Genomic DNA, 18,751 nt, shown 5'->3' with positions numbered 1-18,751 from the left:
CATAATATAATTAATCCCAAAATATAATAGGATGGAACAATTAACAATATCGTCCAATGATGTAAGCCCACCAGATTATTCTAATGCCAAGGCCGATACCAATACTGATCCCACCCATTCCAACCCATAGAAGTACCACAAAGCCGCTATCCAAAAGAGAAACGAAATTTGGTTGGGACATGCCCCCAACCATAGCCAAAATCAATATCCAAAATAAAGTCAAAATGTCTAAAAATATCCATAACATTAAATGATTCCTTATGATAGAATGAAATTTCACCACTTCAGTCCAAAACTGTCCCCGAGTAAATCACAATGTAGGAGGAGTAGAATGATTGGTTCCTGCATAGCGTGGGAATACAACCTCCAGTAGACGGGGTTAACGAGTGACCGCTAGCATGATCTTAGGGTAAGGATTAAATAATACCATTTATAAAACCAAGTAAAAGTATCCGTATAGACACAACCATACATACATATATATATGCCAGGAAAAGGGACCGAGTTTAGCATGCCTTTAAAATCGTTACCTGGGCTATGTAGCTTTGCCATCCAAAAACACCCACGGGCTATATGGGTTAAGTTGTCCCTATTGAAAGGGCCCCAGTACGTGTAGCTGCATGACCAAGGAATTATCCCATGGGATGACTAGTACATCGCCAAAATAAAGTGTGACATCAAGTACATGGTCACCAAGACCAACCTCATATCGGCAATACGAGTTTCCAATTTTGGTCCCCCGATACCTCCACCTTCTACGACTTTGATACACATCCTGCCATTATTGTCCAATTAAAACCAATTTCCAAATAACCAAACCATTATCTATTTATTAACCAAGGCCATTAATATTGGTATCGTCATACCAAATCTTATTTGGAAGTATCATCCATAGCCAACCATTTATAGGTTTAAGAGGACTTTCAATTGCCCTAATATTTACCATATTAAATCACTTGGGAGACTTCCATGTTCCCTACAAGCATAATCAATTAGCCTTTATCCTCTCCAAACCATTTAAACCATGCATAATTCATTTACCAAGTTTAAAACATGCAAGAGTTTCATTAAAAGAAGTCAATGCAATGGACATATCTTTATAAGCATTTTGTCAAACACATTGGGGGCATAATATAACCAAAACTAATTCCAATTACCAATAAATCATTCCCACTCTATCCAATTATCTAAAACCATTATTAATACATATGAAAGCATAATTAAAACTATGGGAAACCATATCCAAACAATTAACATCAAAACCCTCAAATCATATTTGAAAGTCAAAGTCATACAATAGTAAAACCATGAATACATTTATGTAAACCATGCCTTTAATTAAATTAATAATGAGGGAAGAGAAACATGCCTTAAACCAAGACGATGATGGAAATAAATCACCAAGATAAGCCCGAAATAAATCCCCTAGTTGAAACCCTAGCTTCCCTTGCCCAATAGCTCTTAAGGGAATTATAATGTTTTTAGGAAGAGTTTCTAAGTGTTAATGAATAGAATATTAGGGTAAATAACCTTCCAGGTAGGTTAGAAGTTGTGGGACCTTATTAGGATATGTAGGGAAATGTCTAGAATACCCCCACTTAAGTTGCACAAAATCCCGTCATAGGTATACGACTGACCCTTATGAGTCGTACCCTCCCAATACGATTGGTATCCACCGCTCATATCCAAGCCTCAACCCTCGGATCAAACACTGTCCAGTATACGGCTTATCCAAACAAGTTATAACTATAGTTTATGATCCATATCCATGACTTGTATCCTTAGCAGAATAAAATACCAGGAGGATTGGACACTGTTTACCATATGAGTCCCTAGTACTATTCGTACCCTAGCTTACGGCTCATGGTGAGCCACTCGTACTCAGATCCAACCTAAGTAACCAAGTATAAGATTAAGTTGAGGAACCAAATGATCCGTAAACATCAATAAAACTCATACCCTTAAGTCGTATCCATTCCTGTAACCAAAATCCATCCCACCTACCAACATTACTCAGTATACGATCGGACCATACTATCCATACCCCAACATACAACTCGTACCCATGAGTCATGGGTCCAGAGATCAGAATTCAAGGAAATTTTCTAAGGCCCAGAAACTAGGGTGTTTCAGTCTCCCCTACTAGGAACATTCATCCCCGAATGACGGGCAAGGTAGGGGTAACCAAACGCTATAGTCATTGGCATTATCAAACATATTCCCAATCTGTAACAAAGTTTGAAAAAAAAAAGGCAAAGATATAAATCTATCCTTTAATAAACTTTTAAGATAAAGATATGTTAAAGACACATACATTCTGCATGAATCCCAAGTGCAGAAAACAAATGCACTTAGGATTGGACATTGTTTACCATACGAGTCCCTGGTACTATTAGTACCCTAGCTTACGGCTCATGGTGAGCCACTCGTACTCAGATCCAACCTAAGTAACCAAGTATAAGATTAAGTTGAGGAACCAAATAATCTGTAAACACCAATACAAATCGTACCCCGAAGTCGTATCCATTCCTGTAACCAAAATCCATACTACCTACCAACATTGGTTAGTATACAATCGGACCATACCATCCATACCTCAACATAAAACTCATACCCATGAGTCATATTGGGTCCAGAGATTAGAATTTAAGGAAATTTTCTAAGGTCCAGAAACTAGGGTGTTTCAGTCCCCCCCATTAGAAATATTCATCCCCGAATGACAGCCAAGGTAGGGGTAACCACATGCTATAGTCATTTGCATTATCAAACATATTCCCAATATTTAAGAAAGTTCGAAAATAAAGAGGCAAAGATATAAATCTGTCCTTTAATAAACTTTTAAAAGAAAGATGTGTTAAAGACACATACCTTCCGCACAAATCCCAAGTGCAGAAAACAAATGCAGATATTTGGACTTCATGTTCTCTTCTGCTTCCCATGTAGCTTCTTTCACCTTACAGTTTCACCAAAGAACCTTAACTGACAACTCATCCTTGGTCTGCAATCGATGAACCTGCCTATCCAAGATCTAAACCAGAACCTCATCATAAGACAAAGAATTCATGAGACCCAACACTTACAAAGGAACAACGAAAGAAGGATCACCAACACACTTCCTAATCCATCGACATCAGGAACACACAACCTCCCTTATACCGTAAAGTACCACCACCACTGATCTCAAACACCACTACCTTTTTCCCACTAATGTCACTCTTGATTTTCATCAAGACAAAATCCAACACTTGCTTCTCCTTAATCTCCACTCCAAGAGCTGATCTAACCACTTCTTGCACCACCACACCACTATTCTAAGAGTCTAAGAGATGACTCTAAGATTAGCCAAACGGTGAATATCCTTCACCAGTTCTCGCTTTCCTTCCTCCACATGAGCCAAAATCCCCATAGATAACCTACTAAGAGTAACAACAACCACAATAGCCTTACCTGGGTGATAGTGAAGACTTATATCATAATCCTTGAGAAGCTCAAGCCATCTCCTCTGCCTGAGATTAAGCTCTTTTTGGGTGAACACATACTGTAGACTCTTATGATCTAAAAAGATATCCAACTGGACACCATACAAATAATGCTGCCATATTTTAAAAGCAAACACAACCACCAATAGCTATAAATCATGAGTAGGATAATTCCTCTCATGTACCTTCTACTGCCTGGAATCATAGGAAATACCTTCCCATGCTGCATCAACAACAACTAAGACCTACCCAAGATGCATCACAATAAACCATGAATCCATCACTGCCTTACAGTAAACTCAGAATTGGACCCAAAATTTAACTTATCCTTCAACTTCTTAAAACTCCCTTCAGAAGCATCTGACTAAGAAAACTTAACATTCTTCTGAGTCAACTTAGTCAAAGGAGAAGCTATCAATGAAAAGCTTTCCACAAACTACCTGTAATGCCCGACTATACCTAAAAAGCTCCAAATATTGGATGGATTCATAGACCAGGCCACCCCTTCACCATAACAACCTTCTGCGGATCCACCACGATTCCTTCACTAGAAATAATATGACCTTAGAAAGTCACAACATTCAACCAAAACTTACACTTGGAAAACTTGGCATACAACTATTGTTCTTTAAGGTCTGTAATACCACACGAAGCTGATTAGCATGATCCACCTTGCTCTTCGAATAAACTAGAATATCATCAATAAACATAATGATAAAGAGATTTAAATATTCACTGAATACCCTATTCATCTGATCCATAAATGCTTCTGGGGTATTAGGTAACCCAAATGACATCACTAGAAACTCAGAGTGCCTATACTAAGTACGAAAAGCCATCTTAGGGATATCCACCTCCCTAATTTTTAGCTGATGATACACAGACCAAAGATATATCTTAGAAAAGAACTTGGCACCTTACAACTGGTCAAACAGATCATCTATCCTTGGAAGAGGATACCTATTCTTGACTATCACCTTGTTCAACTTCCTGTATTCAATGGGCATCCGAAGAGAACCATCCTTCTTGTGCACAAACAACACTAGTGCACCCCAAGGATATACACTAGGATGAATAAACCCTTTATACATAAGATCCTTAAATTACTCCTCCAGTTTCCTTAACTCAGCTGGAGCCATTCTATATAAAGGAATAAAAATTAGATGAGTGTCCAGAATTAGATCAATACCAAATCTATATTTCCCTATCCGGAGAAACACTAGGAAGATTATTTGGAAAGACCTCTGGAAACTCATTAACCACTGGAACCAATTGGAAAGAAGGACCTTCCGAGTTAGAATCTTTAACCTGGACCATATGATAAAGACAACCTTTGAAGATTAACCTCCGATCTCTAAGATAAGAAATTAACCTCCCCCTAGGAGCTAAAGAAACACCCTCCTATTCTATAACCGGTTCACTAGGGAACCTAAAGATAACCCTATGGTTCTGATAGTCTAAAGATACGTAACAAGAGTGTAACAAGTACATATAAAGAATAAATCCATATCTACCATATCCAACTCAAGCAGATCCACCAAGGTTTGCTTGCCACCAACAGATATCACAAACCCATATAGACTCTCTTAGAAATAGAAGAGTCACCTACTTGGGTAAAAACAAAAAAAAGATCCAAAATAACTTCTGGATCAAAACCAAAAGCTACAGTCACATAAGGAGTCATTTAGGAAAGAGTAGACCCTGGATCAAGCAAATAATAGACGTCACAAGAGAAAAGAGATAATGTACCAATAACAACATCAGGTGATGCCTCAAATTCTTAATGGGATGCAAAAGTATACCACTTGTTCTGACCAACACTAGAACCAGGAGTAGTAACAGAAGCAGATGCCACACCACTAGGTGTAGGAGCAGAAGATGAAGCCATAGGAATCTTTTTTGCGCCAGTAAAAACCTTATTAACCGGATAATCCCTGAGTCGATGGCCTGCCTAGCCACACTTAAAGAATTTGTCCTTTTTTACATCATAATAACCCTGATAAGGATGACCACATAACCGATCAGGAGGACCTGAAGACACCAACTGACCTCCACTTTCCTGAGATTAGGCACCTTGTGCCTAAGAATTATCACCACCATGATGACGCCTATCGCCAGACTGGTAAGGAGCACCAGCAGAAGAGTAGAACCAGAACTTCCCTAATTCTTTTTTTGACACTTGCTACTATCTTGACCACCATAAGACTGATCACCTCCTCTGATAAAAAAACTTGCTCCTCATTTCTTACCTATCTCCAAACTCTGCCTGCCTCTTATTCTCATCCTCCACTTACTGTATATGAATAGTCAACCTAGAAATGTCCATATTCTTAATCAACAAGACAATCTTTCTCTGTAAAACCAAATCTTGATTTAACCCAAAAGTAAACTTCCTTATTCTAGCCTTCATATCAACCACTAAATCAGGAGCATACCTTAACAACTGGTGAAACTTTAAGGCAAGTTCCTTGACATATATTCTCCCCTTCTTGAGGTTCATACACTTCTCTATCTTTTCTTCTCTAAGCTCTTAGGGAAATAATTGATCCAAGAAGGCATTAAAAATGACTTCCAAAACACTTCCTCTTCCATATCACCTCTATCCCTATCCTAGTCTTCATACCACTAATATACAATATCTTTGAGCTAACAAGCTAAAAAGTTTACCCCCTCCATATTAGTAGCCTAAATCACCCAAAATATCTTTTTAATCTTATCTAAGAAGCCTTATGGATCCTTTTCCACCTTCACTCCAAAAAAAGTGAGAGGATCCACCTTCATAAATTGGCCAACCCTTGTGGCCTCAACAGACAAAGCACTAGGCATATCCCGCTCAGCCTGAGCAACGACTAACTTCCAATAGCATGAATAGACTGACAAAATTCCACATTAGTCACCTTACCTTGAGGAAGACTAGTAGAAACCAAGGGAACTCCCAAACTATTAGGGATAGAATGTGAGATCAAAGATGAACCCTAAAAGTAGGATGCACCCCTTTAGCATTAACCCTAGATAAGATAGAATAATTTTTTTATATTCCAAATCTATGAGGCATGATTTGAAAGATGAACAAATAGGGATTAGAGAAGAATTGGGACTGATAATTCAAGCTTGAAGATAGAGTATTAAGAAAATAAAACATCCCTAAATTCCTTGTAGCCTCTCCCTTATGGGTGTGGCACACTACACATCCTTAAAAGAGACTCTACTCGACATGGCTTTATGCACACCCAATTGACTATGAACCTAGAATCTGATATGAACTTGACACGACCCTCCCTAGCTTTATCATGATGGGTATCCCAAGTCCGACCAAGATCAGAGACCACCCCTGTTACCCAACCCAACCTCCAGTGCCTTTCTTGAGTTGGTTGAATTCTTATCATGTAAAAAAATAGTGTATCAGCTCATATAAGGACTCTGGGAATAGATCACAACTGTGACCAACCCAATCGAGTCCACCCCTTCCATACCAAACCATACCAAAGAAAGGCCATAAACTAGGACATAACTAAGGAAGTTCGAAAACATAATATAATTAATCCCAAAATATAATAGGATTGAACAATTAACAATATCATCCAATGATGTTAGCCCACCGGCTTATTCCAATGGCAAGGCTGATACTAATATTGATCCAACCCATAGAAGTACCGCTAAGCCTCTATCCAAAAGAGAAATGAAATTTGGTTGGGACATGCCCCTAATCATAGCCAAAACCAATATCCAAAATAAAGTCAAAATGTCTAAAAATATCCATAACATTAAATGATGCCTTACGAAAGAATGAAAGCTCACCACTTCAGTCCAAATATTGTCCCCAATTTAATCACTATGTAGGAGGAGTAAAAAAATTGGTTCCTGCATAGCGTGGGAATAAAACCGCTAGTAGACGGGGTTAATGAGTGACCACTAGCATGATCTCAGGGTAAGGATAAAATAATGCCATTTATAAAACCAAGTAAAACCATTCGTATACATACAACCATACATACATATATATATGCTGGGAAAAGGGATCAGGTTTAGCATGCTTTTAAAATCGTTACCTGGGCTATGTAGCTTTCCCATACTAAAACACCCATGGGCTATATGGGTTCAGTTGTCCCTGCTAAAAGGGCCCCAGTACATGTATCTGCACAACCAGGGAAGTGTTCCATGGGATGACTAATAAATCACCAACATAAAGTCTAACATCAAGTACACAGTCACCAAGACCAACCTCAAATCGGCAAATATGAGTTTCCAATTTTGGTCCCCCCCGGGACCTCTACCTTCCACGGCTTTGATACATATCCCTCTATTATTGTCCAATTAAAACCAATTTCCTAATAAGCAAATCATTATCCATTTATTAACCAAGTCCATTGATATTGGTATCGTCATACCAACTCTTACTTACAAATATCATCCATAGCAAACCATTTATAGGTTTAAGGGGACTTTCAATTGCCCTAACATTTACCATATTAAATTACTTAGGAGACTTCTATGTTCCCCACAAGCATAACCAATTAACCTTTAGCCTTTCCAAACCATTTAAACCATGCATAATTCCTTACCAAGTTTAAAACATACAAGATTTCCATTAAAAGAAGTCAATGCAATGAACATATCTTTATAAGCATTTTGTCAAACATATTGGGGGCATAATATAACAAAAACCAATTACCAATAAATCATTCCCACTCTATGAAATTATCTAAAACCACTATTAATGCATATGAAAGCATATTTAAAACAATGGGAAACCATAGCCAAACAATAAACATCAAAACCCTCAAATCATATTTGAAAGCCAAAGTCATACAATAGTAAAACCATGAAAACATTCATATAAACCAGCCTTTAATTAAATTAATAATGAAGGAAGAGAAACATGCCTTCAACCAAGACGATGATGGAACAAAATCACCAAGATAAGCCCCCAATCAATCCCCTAGCTAAAACCCTAGCTTCCCTTTCCTCATATCTCTTAATAGAATTATGATGTGACTAGAAAGAGTTTATAGGTGTTAATGAATTGAATATTAGGGCAAATAACCTTCTAGGTATGTTAGAAGTTGTGGGACCCTCTTAGAATAATTAGTGAAATATCCAGAATACCCCCACCTAAGTTGAACAAAAATCCTATCACAGGGATGCGACTGACCCTTACGAGTCGTACCCTCCCAATACGATTAGTATCCGCCACTTATTTCCAAGCCTTAACCCTTGGATCAAAAACTATCCAGGATACGAATCATTCAACCAAGTCATAACCATAACATATAATCCGTATCCATGACCCGTATCTTTAGCAGAATAAAATACCAGAAGGATTGGACACTATTTATCATAGGAGTCCCTGGTACGATTCATACCCTATCTTATGACTCATGGTGAGACACTCGTACTCATATACAACCTCAGATCCAACCTAAGTAACCAATTCTAAGATTAAGTTAAGGAACCAAATGATCTGTAACCACTAATATAACTCGTATCCCTAAGTTGTATCCATTCCAGTAACCAAAATCCATCCCACCAACCAACACTTGTCAGTATACGATTAGACCATACCATCTGTACCCCCCAACATATAGCTCATACCCCTGAGTCGTATTGGGTTCATAGATCGGAATTCTAAGAAATTTTTTAAGGTCCAAAAACTAGGGTGTTTCAGTCTCCCACAAAGTTACTCCTCAACATCACCTCTCACCCTATCCCACTCCTCGTACTATTGGTACACTACATCCTTAAGATGGTAAGTAGTAAAATTCACCCCTTCAATATTTATGGCCTGTATCACGCTGAAGATTTTTTTTATTTCATCCAACAAATCGTAAGGGTCCTCCTCCACCTTCACACCTATAAAAGTAGGAGGATTCATTTTCATAAACTGGCCAACCCTTGTTTTCTCAATAAATGAAACACCAAATGCATCCCGCTCAGCCTGAGTAGCAACCAACTGAGCAATAACATGAATCGATTGATGAAATTCTACATTAGTTACCTTACCCTAAGAAGGACTAGTAGAAACTGATGGAACTTTAGAAATATCAAGGACCGGACCCCTATATCGAGTATGGATCCCCTGAGTAGTACGCATCCCTTCACTATTGTCCCTAGTTGGGACAGAAGAGTTACCTTACATCTTAGATCATTGAGGCATGATCTAAAAACCAAAAAAACTGGGATTAGAGAAGATTCCAGGACTCAAACTCCAAGTTTGAAAATAGACTACAAAGAAAGTGAAACATTTATAAATTCATTGTAGCCTCCCCCTTATGAGTGTAACACGCTACACACCCTTAAAAGAGACTCTAATTGACATGACTTTGTGGACTCCTTATTGAACATGAACCTAAAGCTCTGATACCAACTTGACCCAACCCAACCCAGGGCCTTATCGTAATGGGCATTCCAAGTCCAACCAGGACCACCCCCAATACCCAACCCAACTATCCAAATAGTTCAATGGATTCAAAATATATATAAAGATAATGGGTAATAATAACCTGAGACTCTGGGATAGGTCTATAACCATGATCAAACCAAATAAGTCCAACCATCTATTACCAAACAACAACCAAAACCAAACTAGAATAAAAACCAAGTTCTTATCCATAACATAAAATAAAAGGATGGAACAACCATAAATTTAGTCCAGTGGTATTAGCCCCAATACCAATGCCAATACTAAGGCTAACACCAATACCCATCCCACCCATTCAAACCCATAGTAGTCACAAAAGCTTGTAACTAAAAGAAAAATAATATTCGATTGGGACATGCCCTCAACTATAGCCAAAACCAATTCTATAAAATAAAACAAATATGTAAAGACATCCATGATACAAAATAAAGCCTTTTGGAATATGAAAGCTCACCACTTTAATCCAATAGATAATCCTAAATTTGATCACAAAGTAGGAGGAGTAGAACTGTCGGTTCCTGCATCACGTGGGGATACAACTACTTAAAGATGGCTTAGCAGGTGAACTCTAGCATGAACTCAGGATAAGGATAAAATAAGCTCATCCAGTAAAACCAAGTAAAGCAACCATAGACATACAAACCACACACACACACATATATAACCATGTTAGGAAAAGAAATTGGGTTTAGCATGACTTTAAAACCATTAACCTGGGTATGTGTATGTTAACCATCCTAGAACCACCCATGGGCTATATGGGTCCAGTGTAACCCTCTGAATGGGTCCAATATATGTAGCCACAAAAATTGGAGATGCCATAAGAGTAGGGGATTCCCATGTACCTCATAGTATCATATATGGTCACTATGACCCACCCTCATGTCGGCAAACATGAGTTCTAGTATTTGTCTATTGGACTAGCACCTTCACAATTAGCTATCATACCCTGCCATTATTACCCAATTAAAACCATTACCATCCAACCAAACCATTATTCCACTATTCTTAACCAAGTCTATAAGTAGTGGTATCGTCATACTGACTATAACTTGTAAGCATTGTCCTTAGATAACCTTTTTATGTAAAGGGATTCCCATGTGCCTATAAATTATATCATCAAGTTAACTTGGGGGAATCCTATGTACCCCATAAGTGTTCCATTATTAAGTTTGCTTGGTGGAATCCCATGTACCGCACAAGTTGTTAATTATCATGTTTACTAGGAGGATTCCCTAGTACCCCACAAGGAAGTTTCATTAACTGTAACCATGACCACCAAACCTTACCATTTAACCATTTCAAACTATTTAAATAATTTATATCATTTAGGGTTCCATTACCAAATCATACCATGCAATAGTTTTATTAAAAGTTCAATAATATAGTACAAGCATTATCATAAGCATTTTATCAAACATGTAGGGGCATAGTATTTCCAAAATCTATTCCAATTACCAATTTACCATTACAATGTACCCAATTTTCCAAACCATAATCAAAGCATCTAAAAACATAATTAAAACATGGAAAAAACCATAACCAAGCATTTAATACCAAAACTCCAACATATTCTTGAAAACCCCAAAATCATACAATAATTATTCCATAAAAACATTGTATAAGGCATGTATTTAGTTGGAATTAATAATGAGGGAGGAGTATATGCCTTAGATTATGAAGATGATGGAGCAAAATCACCCGTACAAGCCCCAAATTATTCCTCAAGATGAAACCCTCGCTCTTTTTTACCCAAGATCCTTAGAGAGAATAGAGAGTGTTTCTAAGTATTTAAAATTAGAATAATAGGGTAAATTATGTCCTAATAGTGATATAAGTCTTGGGGCCTTAAGTGATTAAGTGGGGAAATATCCAAATTACCCCCAACTTAAACTGTTTAAAATTCCTGTTAGGTGGTATGACTACCCATACTAGTCATACCCTTCAATAAGAGTGGTACCCACTATTCGTACCCTAGGCCTCCCTCTTATACCCAACACTGTCCACTATATGACTTACCCAACCTAAGTCATACCTAATCATATATTAGTACCCCTAAACTGTATCCCTAGCTGAATAGAATCAAAGAAGGATTGTTCGTTATCTTCTATACGAGTTAGTGGTATGACTCATAACCTATCTTATGACTCATGGTGAGCCACTCATAATCAGATCTAACTTAAGTTACTAAGTCTCATATTAAGTAAAGGAAAAACCCAAACCATATGACCTATCACTAACCATACGACTCGTACTAACTAAATCATACCTATTCTAGAAACTAATACAACCGACCAACCAACACTGGTTATCATACAACCAAGAGTATACCAATCGTACCTCATCATATAACTGGTATCAATAAGTTGTATGATGCACAAAATCCAGAAATCTAAGAAATTTTCTAAGGTTCGAAATCCAAGGTATTTCATTAGAGATAGTGTACTTAGTGCCTTTGTTGACCATTCAACCACTTAGTCCATGTTTGGATATGCTTAGATTTGTACTCCTTCAGCCACGTCAAGACTATGACTTTAGAATTTATCTATATAGTAATGATTTGACTTGCTACTTTTTAGTTATTATTTAAATTATGTTAGGGTTTCCATACCCATTAGTGGTTCATGCCTTGATATTACTATATTGGTTATTGTATGACTTGTGTGGATATTATGCATAGGTGACTACCCCCATAGATTATTTCTTTTAGTAGTAGTTTTAGTGGATCAGCATGGTATTTTTCTTAGGGTGTAATATTTAGGTGAATTTCCTTTTTCTTTTGTATTATGGCCTTTTTGGGATGCTAGAGTGGTATTGGTTGTGTTTTTCAATTCTTGTACCACATGCACTGTATACTTTTTTGTTAATGTTATTATTTTAACCTTGAATAATTTGTGCATAACAGATATACTGGTGTTATCTAGTTAGTGTTTCTCTTTATGCAATTCTTATCCATTTAACCTAGAGCCTTGGTTGGTTGGCCTTCTTTTCTGTTAGCGGGGTAAGGCAAATTATCAAGTGGGTTGTGAAACTAAAGTTAGATTTGGCCTTCTATGGTTTTGTTGTGATTCTAGCATTGGTAACTTATTTTTATGGTCCAATCTAGAGATTGATTAGTTTGAGGTTTGCCCTTTTAGTTTAGAAAATTTATTGCCTAATAGTGGTTTTGATCCTAGTACCAGTATTGTGTTGGGTACTCTACTTTTTTGATGATGTATTTTATGATTAAGTTGAGTTGAGATTTGTTTAAGAGGGTGAATTCAAAAAATCTTTAGTTTGGTAATTAGTTTGGCCTGATTTGACTTTGTGGGATGCTTTTATTTAGTAATATATACTTAGGTAATAGTTTTTGATGATCAGGTGGGTGTCTTTTGAAATTGATTATGGGTTTGACCGAATTGCACCTAAGAGTGTACTTTTTGATTTGCTAGAGCTTTGGCTATCACTAGTACTATTTGAAGCCTTGGTTAGTTCTTAGTTATGCCTTTATACATTATAGCATTTAGCAGATGTAGAGTTGATGGCTTGCGTCTTCTACCAGTTCTTGTTTTGTTCTTCAACTATATTTTAATTTTGGATTTTGTAGAAATTATTAGAGATATGCCAAAATTTTGATAGTAAGGTTGATTAGGTGTTCGACCTTAGTTCAGATATGTTGGCTCAAGTTTTGAATTTTGACACTTTGGAATAGAATCTTGAAGGTTATAATAGATTTTAAAGTACAGAGGCTTACTCGTTAACAGGGTTAGTTTGGATTATTGGGTTTGAATAGTTTAGGTTTAGTGCTGAGATTATAACTATACATTGTATAGCATAGGTGAAACATTTATTTCCATATTATATTAGTTGAGAATCCATTTATAAGTTGACTAGGCATGCTCTTTACCTATCAACTCAGCTTTTTTAGTTAAAACAGAGTATGCTTGATAGATGCTCAGATAATAGTCTATTGGCACAGTGTATTGGCTTTTACTACTCTCGACCTTGATTCTTAATTTTCATTAATATTTTGGATTGTCTTCTCAGCAGAAGAAGTGTGCTTAATTTGGGCTTAGAATGTTTTCACCCATAGTCGCTAGGACATTATGGAGAAGATTGTTTGGTTTCAAGAGTTTATATGTTGGACTCCTAATTATTGGTTTCTAGGGTCATCCAAATTAGTTGAAGCTTTGATAGGAGATCACAACTTTTATTACCTCTGATTTTGTATTAACGTATATTATGGACTTATTCTTATGCTCGCTGGTATGGATTTTTAGTAGATCAACTTTGGTCTTTTGAGGTTAGTTTGATGTAATTTCATGGATAGGGCTCAGATAATATTCTATGTGGTTCAGAGTAGACACCTTGTTTACGAGGTAAAGGAATATTAGATTTAGAATTTGGAGTTGGTGGTATGGCTCAAGCCAGCTTGGTTGAGTTTTTGCTTGCTTGTGCTTGTTTTGGTTTTATGTCAGATATTATGGTTTAGGTTTGCGTCCACCAGTCATTCTCGATTTAGTAGAAGGCCAGTTGGCTATTAAGGTTGAGTTATGGCTATTTAGAAAGTGAAGTGAGTAAGTAGGTTGAAAAGATTACCTATAGAAAAATCTCTTGGGAGTGTTACTTCTACTTAGAGGTTGTCTAGGGAGACATGCTTAGGATGAAGGTCCTTTTAATATGGATATTGTAATGACCATATAGGTTATTTCCTCAATTTTGGTGCATTTACAACATTTTGAGCCTTCCCAAAGGGGTACAAATTATTTATGACTTTTTAGAACTATTAGTACAGTTATTGGGCAATTCATTTGGGTTTTAGGATTATTTTTCTATTTTGGAGCATCGCTATTATGAAATTGGTATCGAATCAAAACTCACAGTAGACAACCTAGTATGAGAATTCCGATAGTGATATTAGCTTTAGAACATTGATTTTAGGCTAGGTGGACCCATGGTCTGGTCCCGAGATTTTTGAACTCGTTTTAGGCTATTAGGTGGATTTTGGTTAAAATGACCCTTTGTGCGTGGGAGCCATAATTGATCGAAATGACCTCATATGAAAATTTTGATGGCACCATTGATTTTGGAATGTAGATTATAGGTTGGTAGCATATTTAGTTTGGGCCCTGAGCCTTTATGTTTCATTTTATGTGTTTAGATAAAAATTAGTCAAAATTTCATAAAAGGGATCTAGAGGGGTACTCTATTGTAAATAATTTTTTTTGTAAATATGCTGACTCCATTGGATCGAAAATATTTTATTATCAATTTGCACTATTGGTTCATGTTCATTTGGTTCTGAATGAGTTTCGAGGGTCAAAAATATGTTTTGGAAGTTACTGGTGCTGGTGTGGCTGCTTAAGTGACCATTGACCATTTGACCAAGCTGCTTAAGAGACCATTTGGATGCTTAAGTTCTATTTTTACCCTTTGACCAAGTCTCTTAAGCGATCAAAGTATAGGTTAAGCGACCATCGCAGAGTATAAGACCCCAACTGTGCCCATTTTGTTGTTTTGACATTTTGGAACCTAGGAAGCACCATTTTAGATTATTCTCGATGTGTTTTTCTCATATAATTATTATCTATGTTATTATAACTTCTTATTCTCATTTTCTAAGAGTACCTATTTCGGTTTTCATAATTTCTGACTATGTTTGTGAGTCAAAACCCTTATTCCTCCATTGTTGAAACTTGGAGTTTTGGAAATTATGGGAAATAGTCCATTAAGTCTAAGATAAGGTAATTCAACACCTTATGATCATTTTTCAATATTTTTCCCCATCAAATTCCGCTCTTTTTCTTGTAAATTCCTGAAAACTAGTTTTTAAATTTCCTAACTTGTGGGCTGATTTGGGCCATAATTTGAACTCTATTTGTGCACAATTTGAACATGCATTTCTTGTCCTTTGAGATACCTCTTGATGTATTTAATTTTAAGATTCTATTAGCAGGTCCCACGAGCCCATTATTGACCCAATTTTGGGCTTAGAGTTTTATATAGCATTATGGGTTTCATTTTACTCCTACTAATGCGCAGTTGATTATGTTGATAGTCCAACATCATTTTTAGGATTGTGGAGCAAAGGCAAGTGATTTGAGGATGGTTCAAAACTGGCAATTCGACATCGAGGTCGTGTTCGGTCTACTTTTCTCTATGAGATTATGTGTAGCATAGTTTGCATGCAGGGTTGGGATTAAAGGATATGCTTATGAAAAGCATATTATGACTTAGCCTATTTAGAAATTTTGTCACTAGAAAGGTGACCCAACCCTTTTTATAGCCTTAGAATCCCATTCCCTTTGATTATAAGCATGTTAACCATAGAATGATAATAAGGACTCTTTTGTATAAGATTTACTATTTGACTTAGAGACTTGGGCATAGTTTCCTGGATTATAGTGATATTATTATGCTTGTTATAAATTGTTGGGTTTGAGGCCGTGGTTACGACACCAGTTCGACTCATGGAGAGTATTCTACCCTTATAAAGGGGGTGTTTCTAGTAAATGAATGATTTGGCACTTATTGTTGTATTGTTTTGATACTGGTGATGGCATGCATACTTTTAGGTGTGTTCATGCTCACTTAGTGGTATGATTCCACCAAAATCATGATTTTACTATTGTTTTCTTAAAGAAATTTATTCCTAATTTTTTTAAAATGAATTCTTTTATAGAAGGAATCATTCCACCTTATTTATGATTTATGAGCTTTTGAAACTAAAGATAATATTTTGAAAATTAGACTGAGATTGATTTCGGTCCGTGGTCTATCCACTTTTTTTCCACTACTATTTACTTTGGTCGAGAGAGATTTTAGCTCTTTCTAAGCTATTATGCTGATTTAGTCTCAGAGTTGATCTCGAGCAATGGTTATTCAATTTTGGCACTTATGATACTATTTTCGATTTGAGTCTAACAATTATGATGTTATTTTTTATTCAAGTCCCGCATTTATGATACTATTTTTGTTCAAGTTTGACCTTTTTGATACTATTTTCAGTTTGAGTCTGGAGCTTATGATACTATTTTCAGTTTGAGTTTGGTATCTATAATAGTATTTTAGTTCATGTTCGACATTGATGGAGTACTTATTATGTTAAGGAATTGGTTCAAGTCCGGTGCTTATTGTATGAGAGGATTCATGGACATGGTTTACTATTAATTTATGTTGCATCCAGTCATTTATGTCCATTGTCTATCCCGGAATAACTGTTTGATACTTAAATCTATTGGCGTTGTAGGGGGTGTATAGGTTTAAGCTATGATTGTTTCTTGCTAAGTGTTTGATTTGACCTTCTGGGCTTTTGGAAGCCCGATTAGGTTATTGTTTGTTTGAGCTAGCCGGTTAATTTATTATTGGTTATTATGGTTAGTTCATGGCAAGATGATTATGGAATATTCTCCGAGATTATCAGTACATTTTTTATTCTTTTTTTCTCATAGTAAGATATGTTATTATTAGATTATCTCTTATTTTGTCGTTCTTTTGTTAGAAACCCTGATTATGCTAGTATTATCTTTCTTTATTTCCCATGATCCTCAAGAATTTAGATTGGTACCCTCAGGTTATTATCTTTAAGGTTAATATATATATATATACATACATATATATATGATATTATCGTATATCCATCTCTTTTCTTATTTATTCATATCCTATATGTATCTTTTATCCTTTTATTACTACTATATATCCTTCCATCATTCTTCATTTATATATTTTCTAGTGATATATGATATTGTACTTTAGTTCTTCAATATTATTAGAACAAGATAGTTTACCCTTATTGTTCCATTAACATGATTATGTTTAGTTTCCTAGATATTTGGTTGTAGTTTATATTTCTGCCGCACATGTTATTTATGCTTGCATTATCTTTGGATCTCAGTCGATTGATGCCTATTGAGTAACACATTTTTGGTACTCATACCACACTTTTGTAGCTTGCAGATCATAGTATGAGTTCTTACTATTGACATATACATCATGTGGAACAACTTTGGATCGGAGATTGGGGTGAGCTTCTAATGTTTGGATTATTCCTTCTCTCTCTCATATTGATTAGACTTATCTCTATTTTGTATTCGGAGACAGTTTGCACATGTATATTTACTATGTATTGCATTTTATACTCATGTTGTATTAGAAACTCATGTACTAACTTCATCAGGTTTTGGGGTTGTATCCTTTATTAGTCTTTTATTTAAATTCTTTTTGTTATTTCTTTGATTTCTCTTGATAGTCAGTTACTAGCTGTTTTGGACTATGGGTTGGCTTACCTACTAAAAGGTTATAGTAGGTGTATTCATGACTTGAGAAATTGGGCCATGACAAAAGTCCCTTTCTTTTTATGCTTTATCCTATAGTGCTATTCATATGTGCTCTATTGAATCAAGTGAATATTTGCACTTTGTGATATTAATTCTATGTGAATTGAAAATTTTCATATCTCTTTTTTGTACTTCTTTTCTTGATGCATATTGTATCTTTATGCTGAATTTTATTTTTCCCTCTTTTATATTACAAATTTTATTTCTTTTCATATGGTTAAAATATATAAAGAGTACTCTTATGTTTTTCTTTCTTTGTTTTACACTTTGTTATTTTATCAGCATAAATGACTTGAATGCACTATACTTGTAATCTTAAAAAGCCATAGGGATTTGTTAGGCTATAAATGATCTCAATAATGTAGTCACACTGTCTAATATGTAAAGAAATTGGAGTATGTGCAATGGAGAAAAATGGGCGATATACAATTGCTACTAACTATTTCCTTGATATTGTTTTACTTTTTGTAAATTTATCTGATTTTGGCAAATCAACCATGCACATAGACTATGATGCTAACTCGGTATTGTTTTGG

The sequence above is a fragment of the Capsicum annuum genome, chromosome 1 (assembly GCF_002878395.1).
Source record: "Capsicum annuum cultivar UCD-10X-F1 chromosome 1, UCD10Xv1.1, whole genome shotgun sequence".
Lineage (NCBI taxonomy): Eukaryota > Viridiplantae > Streptophyta > Magnoliopsida > Solanales > Solanaceae > Capsicum > Capsicum annuum.
The sequence above is the reverse complement of the archived record's forward strand: the minus strand, read 5'-3'. Positions refer to the sequence as shown.